Source organism: Apteryx mantelli, chromosome 21 (assembly GCF_036417845.1).
Source record: "Apteryx mantelli isolate bAptMan1 chromosome 21, bAptMan1.hap1, whole genome shotgun sequence".
Taxonomy (NCBI): Eukaryota; Metazoa; Chordata; class Aves; order Apterygiformes; family Apterygidae; genus Apteryx; species Apteryx mantelli.
The window spans coordinates 15,706,958-15,727,037 of NC_089998.1; positions in this window are offsets into that span (position 1 = coordinate 15,706,958).

Genomic DNA, 20,080 nt, shown 5'->3' on the forward strand with positions numbered 1-20,080 from the left:
ATCAAGTGACACATGACACAACCTTAGTAACTGAAATTAATTTGTTAGTTTTAATTTAATTTGATAGGTCTACCCATCTGTCACACCTATTATCATGGCATTCGAGCAGTTGACTGAACACTTTTTACTGAATTTGAAATGAAGCAACAAGTGGTTCCCTAAATTCATAACTGCTACCATGTAAGGAAACACAATGTGAATCATCATATTCTTCCCTCATTCAGATAATCTACACGATTTTTTTTTTCCCCCTGAGTGCTAAAGCATAGGCACGTTTAGGAAACACTGTGGGGTTCTTCATACCACCAAATGATGACTCTATATTAGCCAGACAGCACCCATTAAAACAGCTGCTAGACATGGAATAATAAGATGAACCAGGAGGAATTCCTACATCCCTGCCTCCCTCTGAATAATACCTCATCTGCTATCAAAAATAAATCCAGGTAAAGGAAACATTTTAGAAGAACCTATTATCTTTTGTAGTCACTGCCAGATTTGCAGTAACAAACCTCAGTATTGGCTAGGGGGAAAGTCCCTCTTCAGGGGAACAGGGATAGTGCTGTTGAAAGCAGAAGAATCACATCAGATCTGGATGTGACCCCAAGTTTATCTAACGAGATGTATTACACAAACGTAAAAGTCATATACACTAAACTTTTTCCAATACACAAAAGAAATTAAACCTATTTACTACTACACTGCACACAATATATAAGAGATGATGAAATAAGACTGAAACAGAAAACATTAACTAAGTGCTGCATGAAAGGCAGCAATCATAGGATGATGTGTTTTACGAGGACAGACAGGACTCTCACAGCTGGGTTTGTGTTGCAGAACAGAACTTGTAAACCAGGTCTGGAAAACATTTTCTATGACTTTGATCTACGTTAGGTTTGTTTTGCAGTGTCCAAAGCACAGTTTCCAAACCCAAATTTAATTAAACTTTACTTATCAACACGGTCTGAACTTTAGGTCTGCAACAAATTCCCTGCACCACGTGATTTCTTGTAATGAAAAAAAAGCTTTGCACAGCTTTGCCCTTTAAAACAAGACCAAGCCCTCATATCAGCAAATACTGCATTTGTACTTAAAATAAGGAACACACAGACAAGCCTGCAGAAGTCAGCAGGATCACTTCAGCACATTATGTTAGAGCTGTTGGTAAATGACCACGATTTAGAGCCAACAGTGTAAAGCTATGCACTTCATAACTGCAAGGGGAGAGGGAGGAGGGGGAAGGGGGAAATAAATGAGGATTGCAACCCTATGCATCTGCTAAGCTATTTTTTACTTCAGAGCAATGCGCATTGTCCCTGGCCCGACAGATCATTCTGATTATGCTTACATGCACATCACTATGCTTTTAAGCAGCTCTACAATGCTGAAGGAACAGTGCTGTGAGAGCCATCTGGATCTTCCACTGAAAATCTTCATTATATCCTTAGGTACTGCTGGACTCTCTCTCTTTCGCCATATTGCTAAACCCATCTGATTTTGCTAGACTTTTCTTGTCTATTCCTAGACACAAACACACGCCTCCAAAAAACCACACATGAAATTTGGTTGCCAAGCAAGGACTCATGAAAATTCCCTGTTCTCATGGGCAAGATGTTTCTTGGCTGAATCTTCTGTCAAACCCAACAGCATTAGGGTAATGCATTTTGCACTTTGAGGAGAGATGGCTGACACACTAATTTGAAGAATTTATCGTTGCAGCAACAAATCACAAAAAGAGAAGAAACTTACCTAGCAAAACTGAAAATCCAAATAATTCCTCGCTTCCATTCTACCTGTAGATAGTCTAAACTATGCACATAGAATGTAGCAAGAGACTATCCCTGCCCAATACAGGTACTAGCACTGTAAAGCTTTTATCTTGTGTTAGACTTTTAGTTGCTCTTCTAGCATAATTTCTCCATTCTCAATCATAAGACGAGACTTACAGCAGACACCTCAAGCGCTTGAGACGTCAAACGCCACATAGAGTCAAGATGTTACAAAAGTGTCCTGACTGCCCACTATGAGCCAGTCAGAATCAGTACTGCCATGAGGCTAGCCACATTAGGACTGGCAGATGCTGTAAAACATCTCCTAATTTTTGTCTGATAATGGAAAGGGGGGAGGGATATCAATCTGATATCTGCAGCTCACAAAAACCATGCATATTCAATAACAAGGAAACCTTCAGCTATCAATCCTTTTGAAAGTAGAGGGTAGAAGAGTAGAACTTCTTGAAACAGAAGTTTAGATTTCCTTCACATCAGAACAGTCGGCAAAAAGGGATTGCTATCGCTTCCCCTGGAATAAATTTCCAAGGCCCAGCTTGTTTGCATGGTGCCATGCAAAAACTACTGCTCCTGGAAGGCTGTGAACATGGTGGGAATCTGCAAGTGTATAAAGCCTGTCACCTGCATAAACAAATGCAGTATCAAACCCTAAACAGTCTCATTAGCAAGAACAGTATCTCCAGTGTGACAACACGGCGAGTCATTTTGTTTTCAGAAGTAAGATTACAGCACACATCTGTGCACACGTGCATTTCTATAGTACAGTATACAAGTGTCTAAAACAGGCAAGCATTTATTCTAAGTAGCATCAACAGGAGTTTCACATGTTGGTTTAATACTATTCGTGCATACTCCTAAAAGACATGCTAAAATTCTTTATTGAACCTTAATGCACAGGCTTAAGGCTTCAGATGTTAAAGGAAGCATTTTCTGGGAGCTTGTCTTTCAAAAGCTGTCCAATTCAATCCTTACGTGCACTCAAGCTGCAGGCTCCTCTGTAACATAGCTCCTGGGAAGGCACAGGGCAGCACAAGGCCCTGTCACCAGTTTTTTACTAGTTGCATGCCCTAGAGCATTTCCTAGATCAACAGGTAATACGGGTAATGCTTATCACATGCCCATATCTTGATACCTTACATTACTTCAAGACCACCACACTAATCAGCATCCTTGCTTTTCCACTGCTGTGGAAGAGGAGTAGTTTTAGATCTATACCACTCCTTGAGAAAAATATTTTTGCCCACTTCTAAAGAGCAAGTTTGTTTAACAAACTTTTGCTAATTCTCTCTCATGTTCGATAATGGTTTAGCAATGTGCAAAAGTACTCTGGTTATTCTGTTCCTCTAAAAGAACTAATACAAACTGTCAGCTATGCCAGGGTCTTCAGTCTCAAAAACATTTTCAGTTTTCCTTCACAGTATATAATGTGTTATTCTGCATTCTTTGGTAAATGAGATTTCTTGCACATTCCAGAATAAACAGTAGTGAAGGTATTTGCTGACCTTTTAAGGCTATCAAACACCAAAACTCCTTGCTGTGTTCACTGCAAAGTAAATAACTAATATTAAGTATGTATGGGTGTATATATATACACACACACTCTGATATGTTCAAAAAGATAACTAGAATTACGCAGGATGCAATGTAGAAGTGTCTGAAAGACTGATTAAATTAATTTTTGCCTGGTTTTCAATCGCAATCCAATTGCAAAGGAGAATTGAAAAGCCCAAACTGATACTGAAGGCAAATAAGTAATTAGAATGAGCCATTAATCACTTATCATAGAAACTTTTAGTGGCTGCCTGATGAACTGAAACTGCACAGCAGAAGGCTTGAAAGGAGGGAGAAAGAGTAAAGAAAAGAGGAACCACCACCCCAAATAAACTCCCTTTACAGCCATCTGGAGAGACTGTCTCTGAAGGAGGCAAAGTGGTGCATGCACTGCTTACAAGTGTTCCTAAGAGTGGTCTGACTATGTCTCTGCATATAACATCCCGCTCCCAGGGCAGGAGAAAAAAGACCATACAATTTGCCTTTCTCAGCTCTTTATGACTAACACATCCAGTATCTTTTCCATGAACACTAGAAAACTACTCCTTAGCAACTTTATGGAAGAATGAAGAAAGAAGGGACATCAAAAAAAAAATGTCCTCCCCACCTCCACCAGCTTTTGGAGGAAGCTTCCTCATCATCAATATCCCTTCTTCTCAAGGCAAGTCAGATGAAGTCTTATTGCCTCAGGTGATCTCCTTTAGTGCTAAAAATTGACAATGGCCTGGATATGACCCAACAGTGAGGTTTCTGCAGTTGAAGTGTGACACTTTCTTCTGGATCCCATGAAAATCTTGTAAGAGCAACACTCATGCTAGTTACTGTAATGCACGCTTAGGAGAGGTTCTCCTTCGCTTGCATCCTCTTCCTAGAGCTACTCAACACAGCCAGTCCACACGTTTCACTACTGCTGACTTCAAGAGCATTTTGGTTCTCAGACCAGACCGACTTTAAACATCCCTAGTGGTCAAGAAACCAATTGTACGAGTGATTTCATCTGCATCTGGGTTTGGTAGACCTCTTTATTTGGACACAACTTGCTCCTCAAGCTGGGATGCCAAGCATGCACCAAGACGGGGAATTTACTAGTCACCAAAGGATCTACAATATTCTGACATTAACCCGCATATTGCTTGTCCTTTGCTGACACTGACTCCACTGTCGCATCAGCGCACATCTGTTTCTCCATGTCTGGCCATTCTCTTCCTATCGCCCTGTATTTAGAACCATCTCCCTGACACTTTCAGCCACTCCTCCACAGGAGTTTAAACATTTCAGACTGCAGTACTTGATAGATAGCAGCAGCAACCATCCACCTGCCAGAAATAAGTCTGCTGGAAAAAATAGAAGAATCAATTAACCAGAAATCTCAAAATATACTAGTTCACCAAGATCCAATCTTCTACATCTGCCAAGTCACACAGATGTTCACACTATGGGAGGCGCCATGGAGATTTACATCTACTAAGTACTACTTCCCCTGCTCCCTGGCACATTTGCAAGGTGGCACATTACTGATTGACACTAAGGGTCAAATGACCATCTTGCCACAGGTTGTGCTCAGATTTTATTTATTTATTTATTTATTTAAGTCTAAGACCACTTTCTTTTTCCATATTTAATCTCATGGAAGATGAGAAACCTGAAAGCCCCAGCTAATAGCTAACTGCACCCCAGATTCATATCAGCATCTCGATTTCCCAAATGAAGACAATTACAGTTACATGACCATTTCACAACAGCAAAAACGGGCCACCAGAACCAAGACAGAGAAATACAGCTTGCTTTGCAAAAGCTATCGCAGCACTTCATTTTTACTCAAAATTGGGATTTATTGTGAACTTTGTGTTTTAAACCTGCAAGAAGAGTTCTTAAGCACCCCATAAATGGAAAAGGCACATTAACATATTCTGATGTCTGTTCCATGAAAAAAATATAAATAAAAATAGCTTTGTTCCTCACTGGCCTGGTTAGCATTTGTCAGGAAGGAAGGAAACAGTTTGCCTTAAAACTTGATTTGGAGAGGAAACTCATTGAAAATGTTTGTATCAAGCTAATTGTTCATAAAGGTGTTTTCTAGGCATGTTAGTAACCTCAGCCCCATTCTTTACTCCACACACGAAACACAGATTGCTATAAAAGAAGCTGTTAGAAAAGCAGTGTGATGCAAAAGAATAAGCAGCAGCCTAAAACTCAGAAGACCTAGATTTAAGGTCTAATTGGTGGTTGACTAATCCTGTTTTGTTAACAAGCATAATATTTAAGTCAGGTTAACAGTTCATCCATAGTTCTTCATAAGCATTAGGGCCTCCATTTTGCAAATACATTTTTTGACCTGTACTACTTCTGAGCTGTAGAGAAAAAAGGACCTTCTGATCGCTTCTCATTGCGATCAGGAGAACAAAGGAAGACAGCAGTGTCTTGCACTCCTTCAGGTCCTCCAGCTGCTACCACAGCCCCCATCTCTGAAATTGCAGACTTCTTTGGGCCTTTGAGAAGCCGATAGGATCACTGAAAAGCAGAAGCAAGCTTGGCCAGCAAGAACCAGAGCAAGATTTTCACATCCAGAAGTGTAACAGATTGGGCCCAAAGAGAACAGACATACTGCAAATGCCATTTTCCAGCAGATGCACTAATCTGATTAGTCTGATGACCAATATATTGGAGATTTTCAGCCTCTCCTTTTGCCAGATGTTCACGAATTCAGCAAGATTTCAACATAGCACAGAAAAAAGGTTACCACATAACATTCATTTTGGTGGCTTTCAGATCCGATATACATTTGGGTTTGGTTGTTTAGGGTTAGGGTCCGAGGGTTTCTTTACTTTTCTGCACAATACACCTCCAGATTCCTCATTAGGTTTCTGGAGCAATAAAGGAACTGACCCTCAGACAGCCTTTCCCAGTTTGTTTTACCAGATAGACTGGGACACAAGTCCAGTACTTAGCACTGTATAAACAGTCACGCTACCCGGCTGAGGAAGCCAGTTGGTTGATTTATTCATCATCTAGCTAGCATGACTAAACACCTGAGCTCAAGAGTTACACCTGAGCATCTGAATACTACACTGATGAGCAGAAACACACAGAAGATACACTGAGCCTCAGTGTTTTGAATCAAGATGTTCCTGGTCCCCTCGGAAACAACATTAACTAATGTTTGCACTCTCTGGATTTATTCTCTCTATTTTTCCACATTTTGGACAGTGGAAATTCTACCACTTTCATCTTCTACTACAGACCCCTTCTGACCAGTTTCAAGATCCTATGACTTCCTTGCATCATGATGTATTTCTGGGTAGCACTTCAAAAACAAATCAAGAAAAATTTAGCCAAGTTTGGGGCTTATTAAAAGTACCTACTTAAAAATGTTAAGTTGGAGAGAAAACGTCCCCTGACTGCATTTCCTCAGTCAGCACCTTCTTTTCCTATAACCAAGGCAATGAATACCCAAAATCTCACAACAGGAGGAGAATGGACACGTAGGACTGATAACTCTCATCAACTTACTGAAAGATACATCTGCTAAGTGCACCTTTATCAAACACAAAAACAGACCAAACCAAGACCTGCCACATTAAAAGCATAGAACCTTTCACACTGATAAATTCAACAAATATTTTGCTCTCAAAGAGTAATTATTTCATATTCAAACATCCTTATTAATCCTTCAAATGTACCTCCATTTTCCAAACAGATATCAGAATCATCTCTGTCAACTGAGTGGGTTAGTTAAATAAATATATATATTAAAATAAAAACAGCATCAGGCAATAGAACTGGAATAGAACATGTTGCCCAGGAAACTGGCTCCTAGCTTCAGCACCCACAGCACACATTTTCAGGTGGCAGCTGATATGCATTGACTTACCTGTTCCATGCAACACACTCTGCTTGATTTGGGTGGTTGTAGAGTTATCATGAAAGAGGGTAAAGCAAGTCCCTTTTTAGGCTTCCACAAGTATCTTTTCAGTACTCCACGGGTCTGTAACTGCATATAATTGCAACAGTGTGATCAACACAAGGAGTTAGCACTATCCAATTCATTCTTGACAAAAGAAGGATGATGGAATGACTTGAGGTGATAAAACTCAGATCCAAGCTTCCAAAATAGTCTGATCAGTCATTTTTCATGCTGTCAGGCAACCCAGCAAGTCATTTTTATCAGCCTAAGTACAACTCTTCAGCACATTATAAAAGATATCTTTCCATTTTACTACTTTCATATGGAAGGCAAAATGTCAGTACAGACACCTAAAGACTGAAAGCAGAGTTTGGCTTAATATGCTCAAGATGCTTTTTGTCCTCCTAACTCTCCAAATCATTCACATGTGCTGTGGCAGCAAGCAGTCAACATGTAGCATTCAGTATTATTGATTGGAGTATAGAGTTCAGGTGTCAAGTTCCAACAACAAGGAATAAATCAAAAAATTCTTAGCGCCTGTACCTGTAGGAGACTGATTCTGGGATCTTCTGCCTTAATTTAAGGCTGCAGAGCCTTTGGTCTTGGAGGTTGGAGATCTGGTTAGGAGAAAAGAGTTGTTGGAATGCTTTGCTTTTATGTTATCTCTATGGACTGCATAATCTTTACTGCAGTATCTTTAACGATGCTGCAAAAATCTAAAATTCAAAGTCTAACTTCAGGTTACAAAAATCTTAAAATAGATACAAGCAAGCAAGACAAACTACAATAACAGGCAAGCGATGTCTGTAAGAGTGCTGCAAGAGCAAGGATATCTTGCTCTTGTCTGGGCAGCCAGCTTGAGGGCAAGTCAGGTGCCCAAGGAGTGAAATGATCAAATACTTTAAAGGACTAAGACAATCTGCATGTTTAACCTTTAAGCATTCAGTTGAACGCATTTGGTGTATTGTTTTATTAGCTGCCTTCAATGTAGTGTTCTTTTGCTCTTTCAGAAACAAAGAGTATTTTTTAGAGACCCATCTTCAGGCCATCAATAATATTCTCAGACCACAAAAAAACATAAGATGGACATTTAGCATTAAGATTCACCCACTGTAAAACTAAAACGGACTCACAAACCAACAGGGCATGTGGGTCACCAGTCAATGCTTTTCCCCAGGTTTATCTGAGCTTAGCATGAATATGAGCAACGTAATAATGAATAAACCCTGCAACCTTTGGTAAAAGTATGTATATTTTTTGAATCCAAGTTGCAAATATATATTCCAAAGCCTACAGCAAGCGCTGATCAAGCCAAATTTTTAAAATCCACAGGAATTTAAACAGATGCACTTAAAAGAAACAATCAGTTTTGAGGCCAAACATTTGAAAGAGATCTCACTATTTATCAAATAGAAGTTTGATATTGCAGGTTCTGTCTCACTAGAACCTTAAATTTAAACAATATCACAAAAGCTTCGGAATATTTAGGTAACTTTGATGAAGTACCAAAATAGAGAACTTCAAAAGATATTCAATACTGTCGTTTATCACAGGGCTCACTGATCATAGCTGAAAGATAATGCATCTCTTATTCCTGACAGTGTTTGAACAGTGCTGTGTTCGATTAGTCTAAACCACTTAAAATTACGATATGGATTTTTACAGGTCAGCATTACAAATACTGTCATCTTTCTCCCCATGCTCTGTCACCTGACACAATATGTGTAATCATCCAGTGCAAAGTTCACACAAATCATGCACAGGAAAAATACAGGGTCAAAGATTTGCTTGCTGAAGTACACAGGTACAAAAAACTGCTAGATCCCTCCCCTCCCCAAACAATGTATAGGGAGGAACCAGTGCAAATAAACCAGAAGTTTTATAGCAAAACTGACACATGTTGAACTAAGCTTATTTATTATTCACAATCAGGCTTCACAGATCTGTTTATCCTTCAAGATAGCCTAGCTCAATATGGCACCTTTCCCATTTGCAATTAATACATCTGCAACTTTTTTCATGGTGTGGACCACATGCTCATGGACAGATCTCAAACTATGATCCTGTTTCTTTTCTATGGATTTTACAAGATTAAAAGCATTAAAAATTTCACAAAGATACTAAGTGTGCATAGACTAGTATCATTAGGGCTTTTTTAATGACTGATGTCTTTTTTTCCCCTCCCTCCCATGTTATAACTGTAGAATTAATTTCCTCTGAAACAAGTTACTGTTATTAATGGTATATCTCACTGTCTTGCAGTCCCACTGTCCAAGGCTCCTTCCAGGCTAATCCCTCCATTTTCTTATTTCATTTGGCATCTTTGAGCTGTAAGACTGTCTGAAAATTTGATCACAAGTGATCAGATTTCAAAAGAAGGACCTGAGACACAACAAGCTTGGGGGGGGGAGGGGGGGAGGAAGAGGTAAGAGAGAAAGGTAGGTTTTTCTTGCTTGTTTATTTAGATGTGCTTTTAGGTTTCTTGATTGTAAATGCCCCACACATTACAGAAGATTCTTAATTCATGTATATAAGCACCACTAAAACCCTTCACAGTACTTCAGGTTTGCCATGAAGGTAAAGACCATACTATTAAGCCCTTGAGGCATATTACAAACCACTGCTGGAGAACAAGGATATGGAAAAAAAGAAAAATGCATCCACATACAGAAGACTACAAAAGAACCACCTACAACAATTACAGCTTGCTATACTGGATCAGGCAATTGACCCAATCAGTCTTTTATTCCTTTTTCTATAGTGACCAGTACCAGCTGCTTTAGATGGAGGCGCACAAAACCTCTTGCCATAAACAGAAATGGAATAACACGTCAGAGTGAAATTCATTCTTAGTTTCCATTAGGTAGATGGCAATTTATGCCTTAGACCAAAAGGATCACATCTCTCTTCCAAAGTGTCATGCATTCCCATGTTTTTACATTTCTTTGAATGCTACTGTATGAAAGATAATATGTATGATCCTTTTTAGGACCTCGACAGCTGTTGGGCTCAGTGTCATTTCACAGCAATGAGCATCTGGCTAAATGTGCTAATGGGGCTTAAGAGCTCAGTTACAATTGAGCATCCTATTAAAATACATTTCCAAATTCCATGGTCAAGTGTTCTAGCCCTTTTTCTTTACTAAGGCTTAATACTACAGTTTTCTTCAGACAGGCAAGTGGATACAGTGGACTCTTCTGCAGCTTCAAGTATGCGGTTGTAGTAAAACCTGTAGTAGTAAAACAAGCACTGCATGATTCAGGTTTAACCTTTTTGCAAGAACAGATGTGGTATATTAAAGATTGACTTCTTCCTGCGTGAAGCAGCAAAATTCAGAGCTCAGTGTTTCCATCCTAGCTACTTTGCTCAATGGAACCCACCCTTTAACTGTTCAAGAAGCACATACACAGACAAGATTTATATCAAGATCGTTACTTGAACATAATTCTAAGCGTTCTCTCAGTTACTATAGATCTGTGTATTTGACAATAAGACCTAAGATAAGCTGTGCTTCAGTTCACTAATTGAGACATGACTTACTAGCTCAGAAACCAATCAGTTTTCATTGCTAGAGTCATTCTAAGTACACAAAGCTTTATCACACCTCGTTAAATACCCTCTAATTTGGAATGCTTCACTGTCCTATAGCACCTGTCAACACCTAAAGAATGTACGTGGTGTGTGAACGGTAAGTACAATATTTTCAGCACCTCTCTACACTGACTGCTTTGTTCCTCACTGGGTATTATTAACCCATTCAACTCGCTGCACAATCTGCAGCCCCCATTATTACTTTTCTAATAAAATAAAAGCCTCACAAGAAAAAGAAAGGCTCCATTAATAGATAGAGCTGGAAAGACAGGACACCCTTTGATTAACATGCACAGTACATCCTGCAAGGCTGAAGGGCTTAAACAAGCAGCACTTACCAAGAATTATAATATTATTTCAGCTCTGCATTAAAACTGCCAGAGTTCAGAGAATTTGACAATTTAATCACTGTAATAGTTCTAAAAACATTTTACTATAATAATACCATAACATAGTAACCCAGAAAGCTGTTTGAAGGGCTACATTGCACAATGGCCCCTCCTGAAGTTAAAGGTGCTCTCCCCAAGCAACGATTCCAACTAGGCTTTAACGTAAGGACTTTTCATCCTGGCACAAAAGTCGTCTGCCTATATATTTCAGGCAGGCAACACTGACTGCCCCTCCAAGCTCCTGATGACTCAGAAATCATCAGGAAGGCAAAGAGAAGGCAAATATCTTACAACTTGGCCCAATTATCATGAAAATAAATGAGCTTTTATGTTGGCTTCAGTACATGATGAAACAACCTCCTACTCACTACTTGAGAAATCTATTGTTTTCAAAACATACATTTAAATAAACCAAAAAAACCCTGCAACGCATCAGATGCGTCCCACGTAGAACACCAGTAAAGTCAGGGGAGCCACACAAACGCTGGCTTGCAGAGTTTGTCAAGACTCTGGCAACACCGGCACAGTGATGCACTACGTCAGCCTTCCGCCTCTGGAGGTCTGCGTTCAAATGTCAGTGAAGTTCCAATGGACGCTCAAAACAAGAGATAAGGCCATAAATCTCAAATTAACCAGCCAGCTGGCATAGCCGCTAATCTCCATTTCATATTGGTTAAATGCTTGGAAGATAAGGGCACTACTCAGGTCTGAAGCGAGGGTTACTGACGGGACTGTGTCAATGCTTCTGTGCAACCGCAATATGCCTGGCCCTGGCCACATACACTGGGGGAAGTGAGGAACTGATCCAGCAACATAAAAGACTAATTCACCCATAAATGATTCACCCATAAAAGACTAATTAAAATTAAACATATTTTTAAATCTCTTCCAAATAACTTGCCTGAACTAGGGGTATCTCCCATTCCCTCTAGATGAGCCCCATTCACAAAAAAAAATTTTTTTTTTTTGAACTCTTCTGGCCTTCACACTGAAAGATATTTGTGTTTAAAAGAACAGGAACACATTGAGGTGCTATTCAAAACGGATAAAATCTGCACTCCACTCTCCACCTTTTGAAAGTTATTTCCGATAGCCTTTGAAACATTACCTTTATTGGTGAGTCCCTCTTTGAGAGCCAATTAATCAGAAGGAAACTACTCTTTAAATAATTTGTCTTCAATAAACTGCCTATCTTGTCCAGCCTTGAACCTGTCTAGCTCTGCTGTGCTTACCTTTGCACAAACTGAAAATGGTACCTCAAGAGGGCAAAAGCTCTTGCTTGTTATTCTATTCACCATCACTTCCCTCCTGCCTTATTAATGCACACAGTCATCACAGGCTAGCTAACAGAGACTTTGTTCTTAAAGATATGTGGCATACTGGTGATGATTTAAAGATAACATATCACTTCCAGGAACCCCTTCCCTGCTCTGGCACTCATAGTGAAAGGGTCACTGCCTGCATCAAGGAAAGACTGAATTAGCATCAAGGCCTGACAGCCAAAATAAAGACATCTGTGCAGCAGAATAAGCACTCTAAAGGGAAAAGTAAGGAAGCAGAGAAAAGAGATGAGAAGAAGGCTCTGTACAGGTAAACCCTAGGCAGGCTTATCCTCTTTTTTTTTTTTTTAAGTGCATAACAAGGTTCATGTTTTTAATCAATCAGTGATTCAAAATAACCTCCACATCTGTATCTGCAGAACAGCTACCTAACCAAACATCCCCCAGCCTCTAATGGAGCAATAACTATTCCTACCTAAATGTAGGATTTGGCATTCATCCTTATTACATTCCATTGCATTGTTAAGACTAGTTGTCAAGATGCTATCATTGAAATTGCTTTCGGACCTTCCCACAAAGTGTGTCATCTTGAATTTTACAAAGTATACACTCCATTCCTTTAGCAAGTTATGACAGAAAACAGTGAAGAACGACAGACGCCTGTGAAAGCTCAATTCTGATACAGCCTTCCTGAAAGGGCAAGAAGTACAGACAATTACTGAGAAGATGCATCTCTAGACACATTTTCCAAACTGCTGTGGACCTACCTTATGGGAGTTTAATCAAGCCATGCTTCCCTAGCTTGCTAGGGGATATCAGGTGAGACAGGGCCAAAACTCTTCCTAGTTCAAGATAGTTACATTTACTATCCCCCACTCTCCCCAGCGCCTATTACTTTACAATACATAGGAGAGAGATTGTTTTGTATCATTCTTCTTAACAAGTTGACCTCAACTTATTTCCTCCTTACCACCTAGACATTTAAAAAGTTTAGTTACTTGTTCCAGTATTTTTCCAGATATTATTATTAAATTGACAATTCCACAGTTTTCTCATTATTCTTTTCCCCCTCAAGACTGGAAAAATCAGCATAGTCTCTCTTCCAAAACTTCACTCATCTTCTTTCAAGATATCAAAGAAGAGATTGAGATTCTCCTTAGAGAATTTACTATGAACTTTATCAGGCCTAGTTTACTCGGAGGGGAAAAAAAACAAAAAAACCCACTAATTATTTTTCTCCTCTTTCCTTTCCTTTTTTTAAGTTTGAGGTCTTACTAGAATGGTTTTAGCCATCCGATCACAGTTCACTAAATGGACTAAGATGGAAGCAAAAAGTAAAAATCCATCAATGAAAAAATCCAGCATCACTTGTAGATGGTATTAAGTAGAAGAGTAGCCGTCATCCTCCTTGTGATAGTAAAATACTTGCAGAATGCTTTTGTCCTTTAAGCCCTTGGTTAGCTGTACTTTCCAACAGCCTTCCTCATTACATCCTCATGTGCTTCTACAATACACAAGTGCAGAAATAGTACCGTGCACACATTTTCATGCATGTGGTTTCTTTTAAGTATGGTCTCAAAAACACCTCAGCTCACATTCTTCTTCTACCCTCAGAGGAACTGGATCTCACTCCCACTTTATGGGAACTTCGGTGTTGATTTCCTAATCACTGAGGAGCTCACAACCTAAATGCACTGGTCTTTAACTGTACCGCCTACCCTTCTTCCACACCGGGCCCTTAAATGGCAGGGGGATAGGCTGCTTGGTGAGTGATATTTTTGTTTGTTTTGAAGAACACCACAGTAGGTAAGAAAATCCCACCCAGAATGCTCTCAGCTGACAACAAGCCTTCAACCCAAGACAGGTGTTATTCATGTACTGCTTGTCCTGCCTGCCCTAAAAGCATTAACAAAACCAAGGGGGTAGGTAAGGCTTCAGCTAAGCATTCAACACTTCAGCATTCAGAAGCCTTCACCAGGCACTTCAGAAATACTAGCACAGAAGCTGGAAGTGGTGAGTTCACACAAAGTGTTACATACCATGCGTGGCTGTGGTTTATTTGCAGTCCTGGAAGGGGGGGGACTGTTAAGCTGAATCCTTCCTATGCATTCCCACTTTAAAGTGTAGTGCAACCTCCCATCTCCCACCAAATAGCTACAGAGGGAAGCACATCTCTGCAGTCAGCACTGGCTGATTCCCACTCTGATCCTCAGCTGAACTTCTCAGTAACCAGAGTGCTGCAACATTCAGCCAGCTGGTTTAAACCAGACAAGCTTCTTTATGAACAGACAGTCTTCCCATTAAGATTCACATACTTTTACTGGAAAGATGATCCAGCATATACTCAAACATTTAAAGCAGAACTATTTTTGCCAGTGAAGTTAAAGAAATGTAAGTGTAAAGTTCTCCTGTAAGCCCTCAGACATGAGTTTCTAGTAGTTTCATAGCTCTCATATTATAAGCCATGTTTTAGCTTGGCAAATTACCCCACAGAAAGGACTTTGTCAATAAATACAGCATGCTCTAATCACACACACACGCACATATCAGGCCTCAGTTCTCTTGCAGTCTGTAATGCCTGAACCCGATTTATGAGTCTGATGCAAATCCTACGGAATTCAACTGAAAGACTCCCATTGACATGGAAGTTTTAGACCTCTACACTTAAAATAATAAACCCCTGAAATAAATAGTAGATTAATTCACAGCAACAACTAGAAATTCTATCGACCCTGTAGCCTTTGTTTATACAGCAGGTTACTCTTAAGAGTAAATAATACTGTATTAGGCTCTAAATGTCAGATGTGTATTGGGTGCCATCAGGAAAGCTCAATTTACACACAAAGTATGGTGCACTGCTACGAATGACAAGCGAATTATTTTCATTTCAATTGTATGAAAAGTAACATGTAAGCAAGCCTACACAGACACATGACATCATTTCACTATTTGAGCAGCAGGATATGAGCTATTTCCACTGAAATTAACTCAGTCACATTATTACCGATTTTTGCTCTCTGAAGTCACATTGCACTTTCCTCTTTTTACTCAAAGCAGTAGGTTCTTATTTTATTTTCCTTATAAGCAGCAACACATTTATAGCAGAATTTTTCAAAATTTAAGCTGAGTCTCCATTTAAGCCAACAAATACTTTTGCTCAAGAGAGACAGCATTGCATTTGTTCTGTACATGAGTCCTCGCACCTCCAGCAGCGCTTACAGGGTTAGTCAGCACTTTTATTTCTAGTCATTAATAACCTCAGCAGGAAGCAAAAAGCACATCTGAAAGCCTTCTGATATTTTCCTTTCACACAAAAGTCAAAGCCCAGAATAAAACAAAAGACTTCTAAAATAGAAAATTTACAATAAACTGCTTAGAATAAAAAAAACTTAGATTGCAAATCCTGAACACATATTAATTTATATTTTTGCACCCACATATTTGTGTCAGAGTTAAAGACTGTCATGTATTATTTGAGACTGCATAAGTGTTCACTGTAAAATGTTTTTACCACTGCTGTTTTCCACCTAATTTCAGCCATCTTCCTATCCCAAATAGCCCTGTGCTCATTAACCAGAACATTTTAAGAGGGATTCCAGCAAAAGATCATTAACTGCTACAACACACCTCGTATTTGGTTAGAGCCTTTAAAATGAAATGTTTTCAACTAACAAGCACCAAGCCAAACGGAGCTTTCAGACCCCACTTCTGGGACTCCACAGCTTGAGGGCGCCCGTTTCAGAAGAGACAACGGACCAAAGACAACCTCTCATGTCCCTCATGGGAGCTTAAAGGATGCATGAGGCCCAAACAACGAATGCATATACCATATCCTGTAACGCGGACTATAGCTACACACCGTATTTCTGAAACCATCATAACATTATATTGCTTAAGAGTTTGACTAAAGCCTGCAGAGATTCCACCTCTGTTCCCTGTGCATTTACATACAAAATTTTGGTATAGATAACTGCATATGACTGAATACATTGCTTCCCTGTGGTCATGCAAGTGCTAACAAGACCAGAACTCAGGGTAAATAGGAGCTATTAGTTATGGATGGAACATTTTATTTCAACAGAAACAGCTGGGCTGTCTGCAAACATGCTTTCCAAGAAAGAAGAGCAATTTCAGGTGGACAGTATAGTACTTCTCAGAGCAAGGTCTGATATGCAGAGGAATACCTTCTCCTCTCAGACCTGATTTGGAGTCCACATAAGGCAATGGAGGCCATTCCATCTCATCCAAAGGGAGATGGGCCAGGCCTCTACTGAGCCGGGTAAGTTCCAATTACATGATTAAAATATATTATTTCTACAGAAGAGTCAAAAGATGTTACTCTTCGCTATTTACCATTTATCAACACAAAAACTTCATTCTTGCTGGTCAAACAAATGACAGTCACAGAAGTACTGCTGTAACATTGGAAATGCCCTGCAAAATAATCAAATGGCTGTGCAATCAGCCTACTAGCTGAATATATTCTGAATTTTAAAGTAAACTAGGTTTTCACCAACATGATATAATAGACTTACTACTTGATTTGGGGATAGGAATCAAAAATAGCATCCTTTTACATTGCTCATCTGAGTTTAAGGCCAGGTTTCCACACCACTTTCTTACCTATGTTTGTACAATTTTAGCATTTCTTGCTGCAGATGCAAAACTGGCATTTTTGTTACAAGCTCAATGTACAGCTCCCAGTCTGTACTCAGTTGGCAGGTTCATGTATACAGGAACACATAAAACATGCCAATTAAGGTTTACAGATTACATTTGCAGTGATGGTAAATTATATCGGTCAGCACTTCTAGCACTTGTGTAACTTCTTCCCTAAAAGGCCGGGGGGGGGGGGGCGGGGGGCGAGGTAGGAGAGCAGCAGTTGAGCCTAGCTGTGAGGATGTGAAGACAAAGTCTTTTCCTCAAGTTTTTAAGGGTTATTCCTTACAGCAAAGCTCACAAGAGTTTAACATTTGACCAAAATGAGACAAAAAGTCAGACCAAAGCCAGAAGTCAACTCACAGCTAACATCTACCTCATGCTTATGTCAAATTACATAAACATAAGAGAGGCTTGACAACTTATCGGGGTGCAAATTCCTCTGCAAAAGTGATTAATACAAAGGGTGGGACAGGCGATGCTCTGATTCAAGTCGATAAACAGACTCCCAAATCACTGGCTCCCCTCTCCAGCTCCCTGTTATCTGAGTCACAACTGCGGCTATTTGAGATGCCCTGCACAAAGCAGGTCAGTCACCTCAGGTTTAAAGTAACAACTGCTGTCATCCCACTGTTAAAAACACAACAAAAAAGAACTATTTGGATTGAAAATACCAGAAAGCCCACCGTGCTGGGAGCAGAAAACCTGTATCCTTGTCTGTGAATGAGTTTGAAAAATGCATACTTAAGACCTTAAATCACCTTTCTACGTAACCAGTGAATACATTCGTGAACATCACGGGTAAAAGTAAGAAGTTTCTAGGAAGTGCGTTTCCATACTACATGCTACTCACAAGTCAGTGTTGTTCCCTTATTTTAACTGAACTGAATGGAGAAAGAAATACAGCATTTAAAGGAAGTCTGGCAAGGTCAACTTTTAGAACTTACTTATTTGCATCTTCACATAGTTTTCATACATTCGCCTTATTAATTACCTGTTTTAAAAATTAATTTGAAGTCTCCACACTTACCGCTTTGGGGGTTATCAGCCCTGTGGAATACGCACATGTCACTGAAAGCAATCTGGACTTACACCTACAAAGCAGGTTATCTCAGCTGAAGGCATTCTGCAAGTTATTCATCAAAGATGAACGGACTGATGCAAGACAGCAACATGATAAATGCTGAGGACAGCACCCGGCAGAGAGCTCACTGTCTCCGTCTCACAAGCAGATCCAACAACAAGCAGTCAGTTCCAACGATGGCAGAAAGACTTCTCGCAGCTGCTTATAAAATGGGAACACATGAACTCCATCCGAGACAATTTACTATGGCAAAATCCTCACTTTCTTCTGAGCTCTGTTTCAAATCTACGTACAAAGAACTGAGAAATGAGTTTTCAGCTATAAATAAGATGCTGACTTCTTTTATGAAAAGATCTCAGAGCATGTAGAAGAAAAGAGCAGACTACAGAAATTTTGCTAAGTCTACAAAAAGTTATTTCAACAACAGAAAGATGTTTATTTGAATTTTGTTTTTAATTATTTCATTTACTCTATTCCAATCCATATTCATTTCAATAATATTGTCATAACCACTTGTCTCCCAAAATACCAAGATACTTACATTGTGCCTATCTTAAAAAAAAAAGTTAATTGCAATCAGTGGGGATATCAGCTCCTTAAAGCTAGGCATGTTTATTGGGTATCTTCCTAAAGGGCAGCAATAACAACAAATATCCCTTAGGATCTTCCTTAATTTTTAATTTGTTATAATTAAATACATGCAAAAATCAAGGCTTTGGAAAGCTTTAGGAGTATCAGATTCATTTATATTGAGCCTAGCTCTTCATCTGGCATCTTCTCCAGAGTTATATGCTTTTCCATAAAGAAGCTTTCCATCAATAAAGAGGAAATGCTAAAATCTTCAAAGCTATAGACAGACTAACTTAGAAAGGCAGAAATGAAACTGGAGACATTCACCTCCATTCTGCTGACTCAAATACAGACAGCATAAGAAACACACATAACTCCTCCCTATCTGATACCTGAGGTAAACATAAGTCTACATAGGGACAGTTTATGTCTACCAACCACCAGGCAGAATCAAGTCCAAAAGTTGTTTCTTGATACCTTACACAAGCACTCAAGATGAACTTTTTCCTCCACTCTTTCATCAATCCACCTAAAACCTGGCAGAAGGACAACTGGGTAAACCCCGATTATTTATCAAGTCAGTTAATACTAACATCAGACTTGTTACCTTTCATTTCACATAAAATACTATTCTTTTTCCAAAAGTGGTGACACAGAACTGAAACTACCTTAGGAATTTTGAAAAATGAGCTCTCACTAAATATATTGACCCACCATTCATTCCATTGTATATACTTCTGTGGTGAGGTGACAGCTCATCTGCTACTTGTCTCCTGAGGGGACCTTCTCTGCTGCCTCCACTGAGATGTTTGAGATGCTCTGGGCTCCCTCCAAAATGTTGTTTGAGGTGCTCAGGGCTCGTACCCCTCACTTTGTGCAGATGTTCTGGGCTTCCGCTTGGTGTGCGCTTTTGAAGATGATCTGGGCTGCCACTGCTGTGCTTTTGATGCTCAGGGCTACTGCCAGGCCTGTGCTTTTGAAAGTGTTCAGGGCTACTACTCAAAACGTGCTTTGGGAGAGTTTCTGGACTGCTGCTGCTGTGCTTTTGTTGCTCAGGTGCTTTGACAAGGGTTTTGTGATGTTCTGGACTTGGTCCTTTCAGGTGATGATCAGGACTGCCAGAACCCCTAGGCTTCTGGAGATGCTCGGGGCTGATGCTCCTGTGTTTCTGATGCTCAGGGCTTCCTTCACCCCTGGTTTTTTGAAGATGTTCTGGACTAGTACTCAGATGATGTTTATGATGGTCTGCACTGTCTGGA